Source organism: Gadus chalcogrammus, chromosome 13, assembly GCF_026213295.1.
Source record: "Gadus chalcogrammus isolate NIFS_2021 chromosome 13, NIFS_Gcha_1.0, whole genome shotgun sequence".
In the NCBI taxonomy this organism is placed as follows: domain Eukaryota; kingdom Metazoa; phylum Chordata; class Actinopteri; order Gadiformes; family Gadidae; genus Gadus; species Gadus chalcogrammus.
The window spans coordinates 3,223,829-3,240,040 of record NC_079424.1 but is presented as its reverse complement, the minus strand read 5'-3'; positions in this window follow the sequence as shown (position 1 = coordinate 3,240,040).

The window sequence follows — 16,212 nt, the reverse complement described above, 5'->3', positions numbered from 1 at the left end:
AAAAAAACATAAGGGGTAACACTGTTGTTTTTAATTGGTCGTCATGAAAAAAAACATAAGGGGTAACACTGTTGTTTTTTATTGGTCGTCATTAAAAAAACATAAGGGGTAACACTGTTGTTTTTTATTGGTCGTCATGAAAAAAAACATAAGGGGTAACACTGTTGTTTTTTATTGGTCGTCATGAAAAAAAACATAAGGGGCAACACTGTTTTTTTTTATTGGTCGTCATTAAAAAAAACATAAGGGGTAACACTGTTGTTTTTTATTGGTCGTCATGAAAAAAAACATAAGGGGTAACACCGTTGTTTTTTATTGGTCGTCACGAAAAAAAACATGGGTAACACTTGCTTTTTATTGGTCGTCATGAAAAAAAACATAAGGGGTAACACTGTTGTTTTTTTATTGGTCGTCATGAAAAAAAACATAAGGGGTAACACTTGCTTTTTATTGGTCGTCATGAAAAAAATCATAAGGGGTAACACTGTTGTTTTTTATTGGTCGTCATGAAAAAAACATAAGGGGTAACACTGTTGATTTTTATTGGTCGTCATTAAAAAAACATAAGGGGTAACACTGTTGTTTTTTATTGGTCGTCATGAAAAAAAACATAAGGGGTAACACTGTTGTTTTTTATTGGTCGTCATGAAAAAAAACATAAGGGGTAACACTGTTGTTTTTTATTGGTCGTCATGAAAAAAAACATAAGGGGTAACACTGTTGTTTTTTATTGGTCGTCATGAAAAAAAACATAAGGGGTAACACTGTTGTTTTTTATTGGTCGTCATGAAAAAAAACATAAGGGGTAACACTGTTGTTTTTTATTGGTCGTCATGAAAAAAACATAAGGGGTAACACTGTTGTTTTTTATTGGTCGTCATTAAAAAAAACATAAGGGGTAACACTGTTGTTTTTTATTGGTCGTCATGAAAAAAACATAAGGGGTAACACTGTTGTTTTTTATTGGTCGTCATGAAAAAAACATAAGGGGTAACACTGTTTTTTTTTATTGGTCGTCATTAAAAAAAACATAAGGGGTAACACTGTTGTTTTTTATTGGTCGTCATGAAAAAAAACATAAGGGGTAACACCGTTGTTTTTTATTGGTCGTCACGAAAAAAAACATATGGGTAACACTTGCTTTTTATTGGTCGTCATGAAAAAAAACATAAGGGGTAACACTGTTGTTTTTTTATTGGTCGTCATGAAAAAAACATAAGGGGTAACACTTGCTTTTTATTGGTCGTCATGAAAAAAATCATAAGGGGTAACACTGTTGTTTTTTATTGGTCGTCATGAAAAAAAACATAAGGGGTAACACTGTTGTTTTTTATTGGTCGTCATTAAAAAAAACATAAGGGGTAACACTGTTGTTTTTTATTGGTCGTCATGAAAAAAAACATAAGGGGTAACACTGTTGTTTTTTATTGGTCGTCATGAAAAAAAACATAAGGGGTAACACTGTTGTTTTTTATTGGTCGTCATGAAAAAAACATAAGGGGTAACACTGTTGTTTTTTATTGGTCGTCATGAAAAAAAACATAAGGGGTAACACTGTTGTTTTTTATTGGTCGTCATGAAAAAAAACATAAGGGGTAACACCGTTGTTTTTTATTGGTCGTCACGAAAAAAAACATATGGGTAACACTTGCTTTTTATTGGTCGTCATGAAAAAAAACATAAGGGGTAACACTGTTGTTTTTTTATTGGTCGTCATGAAAAAAAACATAAGGGGTAACACTTGCTTTTTATTGGTCGTCATGAAAAAAATCATAAGGGGTAACACTGTTGTTTTTTATTGGTCGTCATGAAAAAAAACATAAGGGGTAACACTGTTGTTTTTTATTGGTCGTCATTAAAAAAAACATAAGGGGTAACACTGTTGTTTTTTATTGGTCGTCATGAAAAAAAACATAAGGGGTAACACTGTTGTTTTTTATTGGTCGTCATGAAAAAAACATAAGGGGTAACACTGTTGTTTTTTATTGGTCGTCATGAAAAAAAACATAAGGGGTAACACTGTTGTTTTTTATTGGTCGTCATGAAAAAAAACATAAGGGGTAACACTGTTGTTTTTTATTGGTCGTCATTAAAAAAAACAAGGGGTAACACTGTTGTTTTTTATTGGTCGTCATGAAAAAAAACATAAGGGGTAACACTGTTGTTTTTTATTGGTCGTCATTAAAAAAAACATAAGGGGCAACACTGTTGTTTTTTATTGGTCGTCAAGAAAAAAAACATAAGGGGTAACACTGTTGTTTTTTATTGGTCGTCATGAAAAAAAACATAAAGGGGTAACACTGTTGTTTTTTATTGGTCGTCATGAAAAAAAACATAAGGGGTAACACTGTTGTTTTTTATTGGTCGTCATGAAAAAAAACATAAGGGGTAACACTGTTGTTTTTTATTGGTCGTCATTAAAAAAAACATAAGGGGTAACACTGTTGTTTTTTATTGGTCGTCATGAAAAAAAACATAAGGGGTAACACTGTTGTTTTTTATTGGTCGTCATGAAAAAAAACATAAGGGGGAACACTGTTGTTTTTTATTGGTCGTCATGAAAAAAAACATAAGGGGTAACACCGTTGTTTTTTATTGGTCGTCACGAAAAAAAACATATGGGTAACACTTGCTTTTTATTGGTCGTCATGAAAAAAAACATAAGGGGTAACACTGTTGTTTTTTATTGGTCGTCATGAAAAAAAACATAAGGGGTAACACTGTTGTTTTTTATTGGTCGTCATGAAAAAAAACATAAGGGGTAACACTGTTGTTTTTTATTGGTCGTCATTAAAAAAACCATAAAGGGTAACACTTGCTTTTTATTGGTCGTCATGAAAAAAAACATAAGGGGTAACACTGTTGTTTTTTTATTGGTCGTCATGAAAAAAAACATAAGGGGTAACACTTGCTTTTTATTGGTCGTCATGAAAAAAAACATAAGGGGTAACACTTGCTTTTTATTGGTCGTCATGAAAAATCATAAGGGGTAACACTGTTGTTTTTTATTGGTCGTCATGAAAAAAAACATAAGGGGTAACACTGTTGTTTTTTATTGGTCGTCATGAAAAAAAACATAAGGGGTAACACTGTTGTTTTTTATTGGTCGTCATGAAAAAAAACATAAGGGGTAACACTGTTGTTTTTTATTGGTCGTCATGAAAAAAAACATAAGGGGTAACACTGTTGTTTTTTATTGGTCGTCATTAAAAAAAAAACATAAGGGGTAACACTGTTGTTTTTTATTGGTCGTCATGAAAAAAAACATAAGGGGTAACACTGTTGTTTTTTATTGGTCGTCATGAAAAAAAACATAAGGGGTAACACTGTTTTTTTTTATTGGTCGTCATTAAAAAAAACATAAGGGGTAACACTGTTGTTTTTTATTGGTCGTCATGAAAAAAAACATAAGGGGTAACACCGTTGTTTTTTATTGGTCGTCACGAAAAAAAACATATGGGTAACACTTGCTTTTTATTGGTCGTCATGAAAAAAAACATAAGGGGTAACACTGTTGTTTTTTTATTGGTCGTCATGAAAAAAAACATAAGGGGTAACACTTGCTTTTTATTGGTCGTCATGAAAAAAATCATAAGGGGTAACACTGTTGTTTTTTATTGGTCGTCATGAAAAAAAACATAAGGGGTAACACTGTTGTTTTTTATTGGTCGTCATTAAAAAAAACATAAGGGGTAACACTGTTGTTTTTTATTGGTCGTCATGAAAAAAAACATAAGGGGTAACACTGTTGTTTTTTATTGGTCGTCATGAAAAAAAACATAAGGGGTAACACTGTTGTTTTTTATTGGTCGTCATGAAAAAAAACATAAGGGGTAACACTGTTGTTTTTTATTGGTCGTCATGAAAAAAAACATAAGGGGTAACACTGTTGTTTTTTATTGGTCGTCATGAAAAAAAACATAAGGGGTAACACTGTTGTTTTTATTGGTCGTCATGAAAAAAAACATAAGGGGTAACACTGTTGTTTTTTATTGGTCGTCATTAAAAAAAACATAAGGGGTAACACTGTTGTTTTTTATTGGTCGTCATGAAAAAAAACATAAGGGGTAACACTGTTGTTTTTTATTGGTCGTCATGAAAAAAAACATAAGGGGTAACACTGTTTTTTTTTATTGGTCGTCATTAAAAAAAACATAAGGGGTAACACTGTTGTTTTTTATTGGTCGTCATGAAAAAAAACATAAGGGGTAACACTGTTGTTTTTTATTGGTCGTCATGAAAAAAAACATAAGGGGTAACACTGTTGTTTTTTATTGGTCGTCATGAAAAAAACATAAGGGGTAACACTGTTGTTTTTTATTGGTCGTCATTAAAAAAAACATAAGGGGTAACACTGTTGTTTTTTATTGGTCGTCATGAAAAAAAACATAAGGGGTAACACTGTTGTTTTTTATTGGTCGTCATGAAAAAAAACATAAGGGGTAACACTGTTGTTTTTTATTGGTCGTCATGAAAAAAACATAAGGGGTAACACTGTTGTTTTTTATTGGTCGTCATGAAAAAAAACATAAGGGGTAACACTGTTGTTTTTTATTGGTCGTCATTAAAAAAAACAAGGGGTAACACTGTTGTTTTTTATTGGTCGTCATGAAAAAAAACATAAGGGGTAACACTGTTGTTTTTTATTGGTCGTCATTAAAAAAAACATAAGGGGCAACACTGTTGTTTTTTATTGGTCGTCAAGAAAAAAAACATAAGGGGTAACACTGTTGTTTTTTATTGGTCGTCATGAAAAAAAACATAAAGGGGTAACACTGTTGTTTTTTATTGGTCGTCATGAAAAAAACCATAAAGGGTAACACTTGCTTTTTATTGGTCGTCATGAAAAAAAACATAAGGGGTAACACTGTTGTTTTTTTATTGGTCGTCATGAAAAAAAACATAAGGGGTAACACTTGCTTTTTATTGGTCGTCATGAAAAAAAACATAAGGGGTAACACTTGCTTTTTATTGGTCGTCATGAAAAAATCATAAGGGGTAACACTGTTGTTTTTTATTGGTCGTCATGAAAAAAAACATAAGGGGTAACACTGTTGTTTTTTATTGGTCGTCATGAAAAAAAACATAAGGGGTAACACTGTTGTTTTTTATTGGTCGTCATGAAAAAAAACATAAGGGGTAACACTGTTGTTTTTTATTGGTCGTCATGAAAAAAAACATAAGGGGTAACACTGTTGTTTTTTATTGGTCGTCATTAAAAAAAAAACATAAGGGGTAACACTGTTGTTTTTTATTGGTCGTCATGAAAAAAAACATAAGGGGTAACACTGTTGTTTTTTATTGGTCGTCATGAAAAAAAACATAAGGGGTAACACTGTTTTTTTTTATTGGTCGTCATTAAAAAAAACATAAGGGGTAACACTGTTGTTTTTTATTGGTCGTCATGAAAAAAAACATAAGGGGTAACACCGTTGTTTTTTATTGGTCGTCACGAAAAAAAACATATGGGTAACACTTGCTTTTTATTGGTCGTCATGAAAAAAAACATAAGGGGTAACACTGTTGTTTTTTTATTGGTCGTCATGAAAAAAAACATAAGGGGTAACACTTGCTTTTTATTGGTCGTCATGAAAAAAATCATAAGGGGTAACACTGTTGTTTTTTATTGGTCGTCATGAAAAAAAACATAAGGGGTAACACTGTTGTTTTTTATTGGTCGTCATTAAAAAAAACATAATTGGTAACACTGTTGTTTTTTATTGGTCGTCATGAAAAAAAACATAAGGGGTAACACTGTTGTTTTTTATTGGTCGTCATGAAAAAAAACATAAGGGGTAACACTGTTGTTTTTTATTGGTCGTCATGAAAAAAAACATAAGGGGTAACACTGTTGTTTTTTATTGGTCGTCATGAAAAAAAACATAAGGGGTAACACTGTTGTTTTTTATTGGTCGTCATGAAAAAAAACATAAGGGGTAACACTGTTGTTTTTTATTGGTCGTCATGAAAAAAAACATAAGGGGTAACACTGTTGTTTTTTATTGGTCGTCATTAAAAAAAACATAAGGGGTAACACTGTTGTTTTTTATTGGTCGTCATGAAAAAAAACATAAGGGGTAACACTGTTGTTTTTTATTGGTCGTCATGAAAAAAAACATAAGGGGTAACACTGTTGTTTTTTATTGGTCGTCATGAAAAAAAACATAAGGGGTAACACTGTTGTTTTTTATTGGTCGTCATGAAAAAAAACATAAGGGGTAACACTGTTGTTTTTTATTGGTCGTCATTAAAAAAAACATAAGGGGTAACACTGTTGTTTTTTATTGGTCGTCATGAAAAAAAAACATAAGGGGTAACACTGTTGTTTTTTATTGGTCGTCATGAAAAAAAACATAAGGGGTAACACTGTTGTTTTTTATTGGTCGTCATGAAAAAAAACATAAGGGGTAACACTGTTGTTTTTTATTGGTCGTCATGAAAAAAAACATAAGGGGTAACACTGTTGTTTTTTATTGGTCGTCATGAAAAAAAACATAAGGGGTAACACTGTTGTTTTTTATTGGTCGTCATGAAAAAAAACATAAGGGGTAACACTGTTGTTTTTTATTGGTCGTCATTAAAAAAAACATAAGGGGTAACACTGTTGTTTTTTATTGGTCGTCATGAAAAAAAACATAAGGGGTAACACTGTTGTTTTTTATTGGTCGTCATGAAAAAAAACATAAGGGGTAACACTGTTGTTTTTTATTGGTCGTCATGAAAAAAAACATAAGGGGTAACACTGTTGTTTTTTATTGGTCGTCATGAAAAAAAACATAAGGGGTAACACTGTTGTTTTTTATTGGTCGTCATTAAAAAAAACATAAGGGGTAACACTGTTGTTTTTTATTGGTCGTCATGAAAAAAACATAAGGGGTAACACTGTTGTTTTTTATTGGTCGTCATGAAAAAAAACATAAGGGGTAACACTGTTGTTTTTTATTGGTCGTCATGAAAAAAAACATAAGGGGTAACACTGTTGTTTTTTATTGGTCGTCATTAAAAAAAACATAAGGGGTAACACTGTTGTTTTTTATTGGTCGTCATGAAAAAAAACATAAGGGGTAACACTGTTGTTTTTTATTGGTCGTCATGAAAAAAAACATAAGGGGTAACACTGTTGTTTTTTATTGGTCGTCATGAAAAAAAACATAAGGGGTAACACTGTTGTTTTTTATTGGTCGTCATGAAAAAAAACATAAGGGGTAACACTGTTGTTTTTTATTGGTCGTCATGAAAAAAAACAAGGGGTAACACTGTTGTTTTTATTGGTCGTCATGAAAAAAAACATAAGGGGTAACACTGTTGTTTTTTATTGGTCGTCATTAAAAAAAAAATAAGGGGTAACACTGTTGTTTTTTATTGGTCGTCAAGAAAAAAAACATAAGGGGTAACACTGTTGTTTTTTATTGGTCGTCATGAAAAAAAACATAAAGGGGTAACACTGTTGTTTTTTATTGGTCGTCATGAAAAAAAACATAAGGGGTAACACTGTTGTTTTTTATTGGTCGTCATGAAAAAAAACATAAGGGGTAACACTGTTGTTTTTTATTGGTCGTCATTAAAAAAAACATAAGGGGTAACACTGTTGTTTTTTATTGGTCGTCATTAAAAAAAACATAAGGGGTAACACTGTTGTTTTTATTGGTCGTCATGAAAAAAAACATAAGGGGTAACACTGTTGTTTTTTATTGGTCGTCATGAAAAAAAACATAAGGGGGAACACTGTTGTTTTTTATTGGTCGTCATGAAAAAAAACATAAGGGGTAACACCGTTGTTTTTTATTGGTCGTCACGAAAAAAAACATATGGGTAACACTTGCTTTTTATTGGTCGTCATGAAAAAAAACATAAGGGGTAACACTGTTGTTTTTTATTGGTCGTCATGAAAAAAAACATAAGGGGTAACACTGTTGTTTTTTATTGGTCGTCATGAAAAAAAACATAAGGGGTAACACTGTTGTTTTTTATTGGTCGTCATTAAAAAAACCATAAAGGGTAACACTTGCTTTTTATTGGTCGTCATGAAAAAAACATAAGGGGTAACACTGTTGTTTTTTTATTGGTCGTCATGAAAAAAAACATAAGGGGTAACACTTGCTTTTTATTGGTCGTCATGAAAAAAAACATAAGGGGTAACACTTGCTTTTGATTGGTCGTCATGAAAAAATCATAAGGGGTAACACTGTTGTTTTTTATTGGTCGTCATGAAAAAAAACATAAGGGGTAACACTGTTGTTTTTTATTGGTCGTCATGAAAAAAAACATAAGGGGTAACACTGTTGTTTTTTATTGGTCGTCATGAAAAAAAACATAAGGGGTAACACTGTTGTTTTTTATTGGTCGTCATGAAAAAAAACATAAGGGGTAACACTGTTGTTTTTTATTGGTCGTCATTAAAAAAAACATAAGGGGTAACACTGTTGTTTTTTATTGGTCGTCATGAAAAAAAACATAAGGGGTAACACTGTTGTTTTTTATTGGTCGTCATGAAAAAAAACATAAGGGGTAACACTGTTTTTTTTTATTGGTCGTCATTAAAAAAAACATAAGGGGTAACACTGTTGTTTTTTATTGGTCGTCATGAAAAAAAACATAAGGGGTAACACCGTTGTTTTTTATTGGTCGTCACGAAAAAAAACATATGGGTAACACTTGCTTTTTATTGGTCGTCATGAAAAAAAACATAAGGGGTAACACTGTTGTTTTTTTATTGGTCGTCATGAAAAAAAACATAAGGGGTAACACTTGCTTTTTATTGGTCGTCATGAAAAAAATCATAAGGGGTAACACTGTTGTTTTTTATTGGTCGTCATGAAAAAAAACATAAGGGGTAACACTGTTGTTTTTTATTGGTCGTCATTAAAAAAAACATAAGGGGTAACACTGTTGTTTTTTATTGGTCGTCATGAAAAAAAACATAAGGGGTAACACTGTTGTTTTTTATTGGTCGTCATGAAAAAAAACATAAGGGGTAACACTGTTGTTTTTTATTGGTCGTCATGAAAAAAAACATAAGGGGTAACACTGTTGTTTTTTATTGGTCGTCATGAAAAAAAACATAAGGGGTAACACTGTTGTTTTTTATTGGTCGTCATGAAAAAAAACATAAGGGGTAACACTGTTGTTTTTTATTGGTCGTCATGAAAAAAAACATAAGGGGTAACACTGTTGTTTTTTATTGGTCGTCATTAAAAAAAACATAAGGGGTAACACTGTTGTTTTTTATTGGTCGTCATGAAAAAAAACATAAGGGGTAACACTGTTGTTTTTTATTGGTCGTCATGAAAAAAAACATAAGGGGTAACACTGTTTTTTTTATTGGTCGTCATTAAAAAAAACATAAGGGGTAACACTGTTGTTTTTTATTGGTCGTCACGAAAAAAAACATATGGGTAACACTTGCTTTTTATTGGTCGTCATGAAAAAAAACATAAGGGGTAACACTGTTGTTTTTTTATTGGTCGTCATGAAAAAAAACATAAGGGGTAACACTTGCTTTTATTGGTCGTCATGAAAAAAATCATAAGGGGTAACACTGTTGTTTTTTATTGGTCGTCATGAAAAAAAACATAAGGGGTAACACTGTTGTTTTTTATTGGTCGTCATTAAAAAAAACATAAGGGGTAACACTGTTGTTTTTTATTGGTCGTCATGAAAAAAAACATAAGGGGTAACACTGTTGTTTTTTATTGGTCGTCATGAAAAAAAACATAAGGGGTAACACTGTTGTTTTTTATTGGTCGTCATGAAAAAAAACATAAGGGGTAACACTGTTGTTTTTTATTGGTCGTCATGAAAAAAAACATAAGGGGTAACACTGTTGTTTTTATTGGTCGTCATGAAAAAAAACATAAGGGGTAACACCGTTGTTTTTTATTGGTCGTCACGAAAAAAAACATATGGGTAACACTTGCTTTTTATTGGTCGTCATGAAAAAAAACATAAGGGGTAACACTGTTGTTTTTTTATTGGTCGTCATGAAAAAAAACATAAGGGGTAACACTTGCTTTTTATTGGTCGTCATGAAAAAATCATAAGGGGTAACACTGTTGTTTTTTATTGGTCGTCATGAAAAAAAACATAAGGGGTAACACTGTTGTTTTTTATTGGTCGTCATGAAAAAAAACATAAGGGGTAACACTGTTGTTTTTTATTGGTCGTCATGAAAAAAAAACATAAGGGGTAACACTGTTGTTTTTTATTGGTCGTCATGAAAAAAAACATAAGGGGTAACACTGTTGTTTTTATTGGTCGTCATGAAAAAAAACATAAGGGGTAACACTGTTGTTTTTTATTGGTCGTCATTAAAAAAAACAAGGGGTAACACCGTTGTTTTTTATTGGTCGTCATGAAAAAAAACATAAGGGGTAACACTGTTGTTTTTTATTGGTCGTCATTAAAAAAAACATAAGGGGCAACACTGTTGTTTTTTATTGGTCGTCAAGAAAAAAAACATAAGGGGTAACACTGTTGTTTTTTATTGGTCGTCATGAAAAAAAACATAAAGGGGTAACACTGTTGTTTTTTATTGGTCGTCATGAAAAAAAACATAAGGGGTAACACTGTTGTTTTTTATTGGTCGTCATGAAAAAAAACATAAGGGGTAACACTGTTGTTTTTTATTGGTCGTCATTAAAAAAAACATAAGGGGTAACACTGTTGTTTTTTATTGGTCGTCATGAAAAAAAACATAAGGGGTAACACTGTTGTTTTTTATTGGTCGTCATGAAAAAAAACATAAGGGGGAACACTTGCTTTTTATTGGTCGTCATGAAAAAAAACATAGGGGGTAACATTGTTGTTTTTTATTGGTCGTCATGAAAAAAAACATAAGGGGTAACACTGTTGTGTCCTATTGGTCATCATTAAAAAAAACATAAGGGGTAACACTGTTGTTTTTTATTGGTCGTCATGAAAAAAAACATAAGGGGTAACACTGTTGTCTTTGTCAAATAAAATATGAGAGGTAACACTGTCGTTTTTTATTGGTTGTCACGAAAAAAACATAAGGGAAATAATAGAAATACACACATACATTTTAATGTCATGTATATCCTCTTTATTGTTGATGGATTATTATGTATTGTCATCGCCTCAGTGGTGCATTGGAGTGCACTCTACCTGACCCACTGTAGACCGTGGCTCAATATCTGTGGAAAACACAATTTCTTTAATTTTAAATGTCATGCTATCATATATAGCATATATCATATATCATATATCATATATAACCTCAGACATAATTAAAATTCAAATCTCAGTGGGAAGTGGAGAGAGCCGTGAGCTAACCCTCTGGAGACCGGGGTTCAAGTCCGGTTGATGTCTTCTGTTGGAAGACTCTTATCTGTATTTCATGTGAATTATAATGTCAAGTATAACCTTTGTGATGACCCAAACCGGTGTCATGATGGTGCATCGTTACGTTCGGAGGTTAACACTCCAAACATCTCATGTTCGGATCCCCGCAAAAAGGTTTGTTTTTTATTGGTCGTCATGAAAAAAAACTGTCGATATTTATAAATTAAAACATAGGGGGTAACACTGTCGTTTTTATCAAATGAAACATGAGGGGTGACACTGTCGTTTTTTTCTTTGGTCGTCATGAAAAAAACCATAAGGGGTAACACTGTTGTTTTTTATTGGTCGTCATGAAAAAAACATAAGGGGTAACACTGTCGTTTTTTTATTGGTCGTCATGAAAAAAAACATAAGGGGTAACACTGTCGATATTTATTAATTAAAACATAGGGGGTAAAACTGTCGTTTTTATCAAATGCAACATGAGGGGAACACTTGTTTTTTATTGGTCGTCATGAAAAAAACATAAGGTGTAACACCGTTGATATTTATTAAAACATAGGGGGTAACACTGTCGTTTTTATCAAATGAAACATGAGGGGTGACACTGTCGTTTTTTTCTTTGGTCGTCATGAAAAAAACCATAAGGGGTAACACTGTTGTTTTTTATTGGTCGTCATGAAAAAAACATAAGGGGTAACACTGTCGTTTTTTTATTGGTCGTCATGAAAAAAAAACATAAGGGGTAACACTGTCGATATTTATTAATTAAAACATAGGGGGTAAAACTGTCGTTTTTATCAAATGCAACATGAGGGGTAACACTGTCGTATTTTATTGGTCGTCATGAAAAAAAACATAAGGTGTAACACCGTCGATATTTATTAATTAAAACATAGGGGGTAACACTGTCGTTTTTATCAAATGAAACATGAGGGGGGACACTGTTGTTTTCCTTGGTCGTCATGAAAAAAAACATAAGGGGTAACACTGTTGTTTTTTATTGGTCATCATGAAAAAGAACATAAGGGGTAACACTGTTGTTTTTTATTGGTCGTCATGAAAGAAAACATAAGGGGTAACACTGTTGTCTTTGTCAAATAAAATATAACACTGTCGTATTCTATTGGTCATCATGAAAAAAAACACATAAAAAAAATAAAAGAAATTGTCCTTGTCAAATAAAATATTTTCATCAGTCATCATGGCAAAAAAACATAAGGGGTAACTCTGTCATTTTTATCAAATGAAACATAAAGGGAAACACTGGCATCGTTTTTTATCCGTCATCATGAAAAACCCATAAGGGGTAACACTGTCGAAATGTATCGAATAAAACATAGGGGGTAATGGTAATTAAACATTAAAACACCTGCGGATTATAGTCCAGTGCGGCTTGTATATGTACTCATAATTCAATTTATCTCCTGCGGTTTATACTCCGGTGCGCCTTATAGTGCGGAAAATATGGTATATATATCATGAAAGCTGAGCCTCCACTTATTCCAACAGTCCAAACCATATCATTCTGTGACTAAAACTCGCAAATAACAACTTCGGAAGAAACGTCCCCTTTTCTTTTAACAACCAAAAATGAAGTATTCCCTTTGTGATTTTTGTCCACAAAGTTGATTCTGATCGAATAAAACCACCATAAACAGATTATCCAGTGTCTGGGCCAAATTTTGCAACTAAAAATTGTGTTTTCAATCAATGAATAAGAGAAGGTTTCTTAGGGAATTGGTAAATTGCCTTCAATCAGAAAACATATTCTTCAGCGCAATCTAGTGCCATATATTTATTAGCGAGTGTTTTGATTGTATCGGTGCATTCGATTATATTTGCCCTGAACTTTAAATAGAGGTGTCAAGTGTCAAAATTGTAAGATATCTACCTTTATTTCTGTCTCATAAGACAGCGTTCCCAACTGATAAAGACCAACTGATAATTATTTCATTTGGAAATGTTATATTCCACTTATTCTGTGTTCCATGGCTTTATTCACTTAAACCAAGTATTACCCCCATTGAATATTTCACTTGCACAACAATCTTTCTTTTGGCACAAAAATGACATTATCGCTCTTGCAGTTGTGGAGATATACTCTATTTACTTTGGGTATGATCTTTCCTGAAAAAAACTTTTCCTCTGATATCGAAAATGGCATAGAATATCGATATTTTTCCAGGTATAGTGTCGAAGTTAGAAAATCCAGTATCGTGACTGACACTACTAGAAACGCGATTTTGATTAGAGCTACAAGAAACTTGAAAGTTAAAATAGACATATCTCTGCTACTACCACTGACATTTAGTCATGTACATTTGCTTAAATCATGCAGGTCTACATATAACTTGGCGATAGCTTTTATAGGTTGCAATGGTGGACTGAAATCACTTCATGGCACGATGTGACCGCTCGATAAATAAGTAAACAAAGAGAAGTTTGTTATTTTTTAAACACAACATGTGTGGAAGCTAACATTCAGCTTCAGTCTGAGCTAGGTTGATTTTTCTGAGCCCCCCCAAAACCAGGCCGCGTGCCAGGCAAAAAGAGTCCCGTTCACGATTCTGATTATAATTTGGGCAAGTGAACATTACATTCGGGCGAGTTAAACCTGACCTGTACTTGCCCGATGGGCAAGTGCTTTTGAAATCTTAGTGTCAACCCTAGTAGTTGGATTAGAGAGAGTAGAGATAGTTAGATCAGAGATAGAGTAGACAGATTAGAGATAGTTTAGAGATCGACATGGTGGATTCTGCTATTCCTTCTGGTGATCTCTGACCTCAGGGTCAGACAGATCACCAACAGATCACTACTCATATACTGTGTATACTATATTCTCAAATATGTACTCCATATTAAAGCTGAAATGATGAAGCCTTTACTTGATGTTTGACTTTATCAGACAACATTCAGCTTCAGTTATCTACGCAAACCCGTGGGATCTCATTTACCAGAGAACACGTGTCTTGTCTTCTGTTGAATATGTTGTTTGTTTTTGTTGTCGGATTTGTCAGATGTTTTAAAGATCTGAAAGATGTGTATGATTATGAGATTCTTCTAAAGAGGAGTCATGTTGTGAAAATAAACCAATGTACTTTTAAAATCACTCAATATGATATATATCTATAAAAAACGATATATATATACCTAAAAAAAATATATACAGTATAGATAAAAATATACGATTAAAATCAGCAATTCATGCATACATGTAACATTGATATATATATATAAAAAAGAACTGTCCAGACAGTGTTTTTTGTAGTTGTATTATTTAATTTATATATATATATATATTGCTTTGAAATTTGAAACAGTAATCACATTATCATCGACAAACCGAACTCTGTCCACAAACATGGGAGAAAGCATTAGAGACGCTGGTACAAATCCTCTGTTTTTTCTACTTTTCAAATCCCCCTCCGACTAGCTAACTCCATCTGACCTTTGACCTTTGACCCCCTCCCCTTTGACCCTGAATGAAGAGACGCAGGTCGCTATGCTACATGGCCCTCGGCAGCGGGCAGGTGATGCAACACCTGACCCATCACATGCAGGTCAGCGGGCCACCTGACCTTTCTGCTTGACCTTTAGTCAAGACAGGTGGGGGGAGGGGGGGGGGGGGGGGCAGTCGGCCAATCACACAAGCTTAACAGACCACACCTCCTCTCGTGTCGGGCATTCATATGAGGAGGGGGAGGTGGGCGAGGGGCTCGTGTGTGTCGAGGTCTCAGATTGGTCGACCTAGCTCTCGTCTCTCCCTGTCCTTCGTCGCTCCTCTTCGTCACGCTCGTTCTCACGGCGCGTTCTACGATTCTCTCCGCATGCAAGCGTCCGGCCCCATCTCACGCACGCGCACACACTCACCAATACTCTCACACACACTCACATACCCACAGACATGCTCACGCACACACACACACACACACGTGCTCACACACCCACACACACAGGCACACAAACATATGCTCACGCACACAGATTCACACAAATCAGTCACACACACGCATTCACTCACACGCACGCAGATATACTAACACTCGCAGACACACACACGCAGACACAAACACGCACAAACACACAGACTCACGCAGTCATACACATACTCAGACACACACACATACACACAAGCAAACACACTCACACACACACACACACTCATAGAGACACACACACACACACTCGGACACACTCAGTCACACACACTCGGACACACTCAGTCACACACACACACACACACACACACACACACACACACACACACACACACACACACACAACAACACCATCACACACACACACACAACAACACCATCACACACACACACACACACACACACACACACACACACACACACACACACACACACACACACACACACACACACACACACACACACACACACACACACTCACACACACTCACTCTCAGACACACACCCTTGCGTGCCCGCTCGGCGCCCGCCCCTCACAGCCTGGTGTCCGGGAACCGGAACGATGGCGTGAGCTACACAGGGGGAGGGGGGGGGGGGGGGGGGGGGAGAACAGGGCGTTAGAGGAGAACAGGGAACATGCAGACAGCGTGGCAGAGGGCACGCTGCGTGCGGCGTGTGTGTGCGTGCGCGTGTGTGTGTGTGTGATGTGTGCGTGTGACGTGTGGAGGAACAGATGGAGAGAGAGTCGTTGTGCGCTTTGTGTTGTTTTCATCTCTTTATTAGCCTCGAGTTCATCGATGTGGAGAAACAGGTTCAAGGTGTGTGTGTGTGTGTGTGTGTGTGTGTGTGTGTGTGTGTGTGTGTGTGTGTGTGTGTGTGTGTGCGTGCGTGCCTGTATGCGTGTGTGTGTGTGCGTGTGTGTGTGTGATGCGGAGGGAGACAGGATGAGAGGGGGGGGAGCATTCATAGG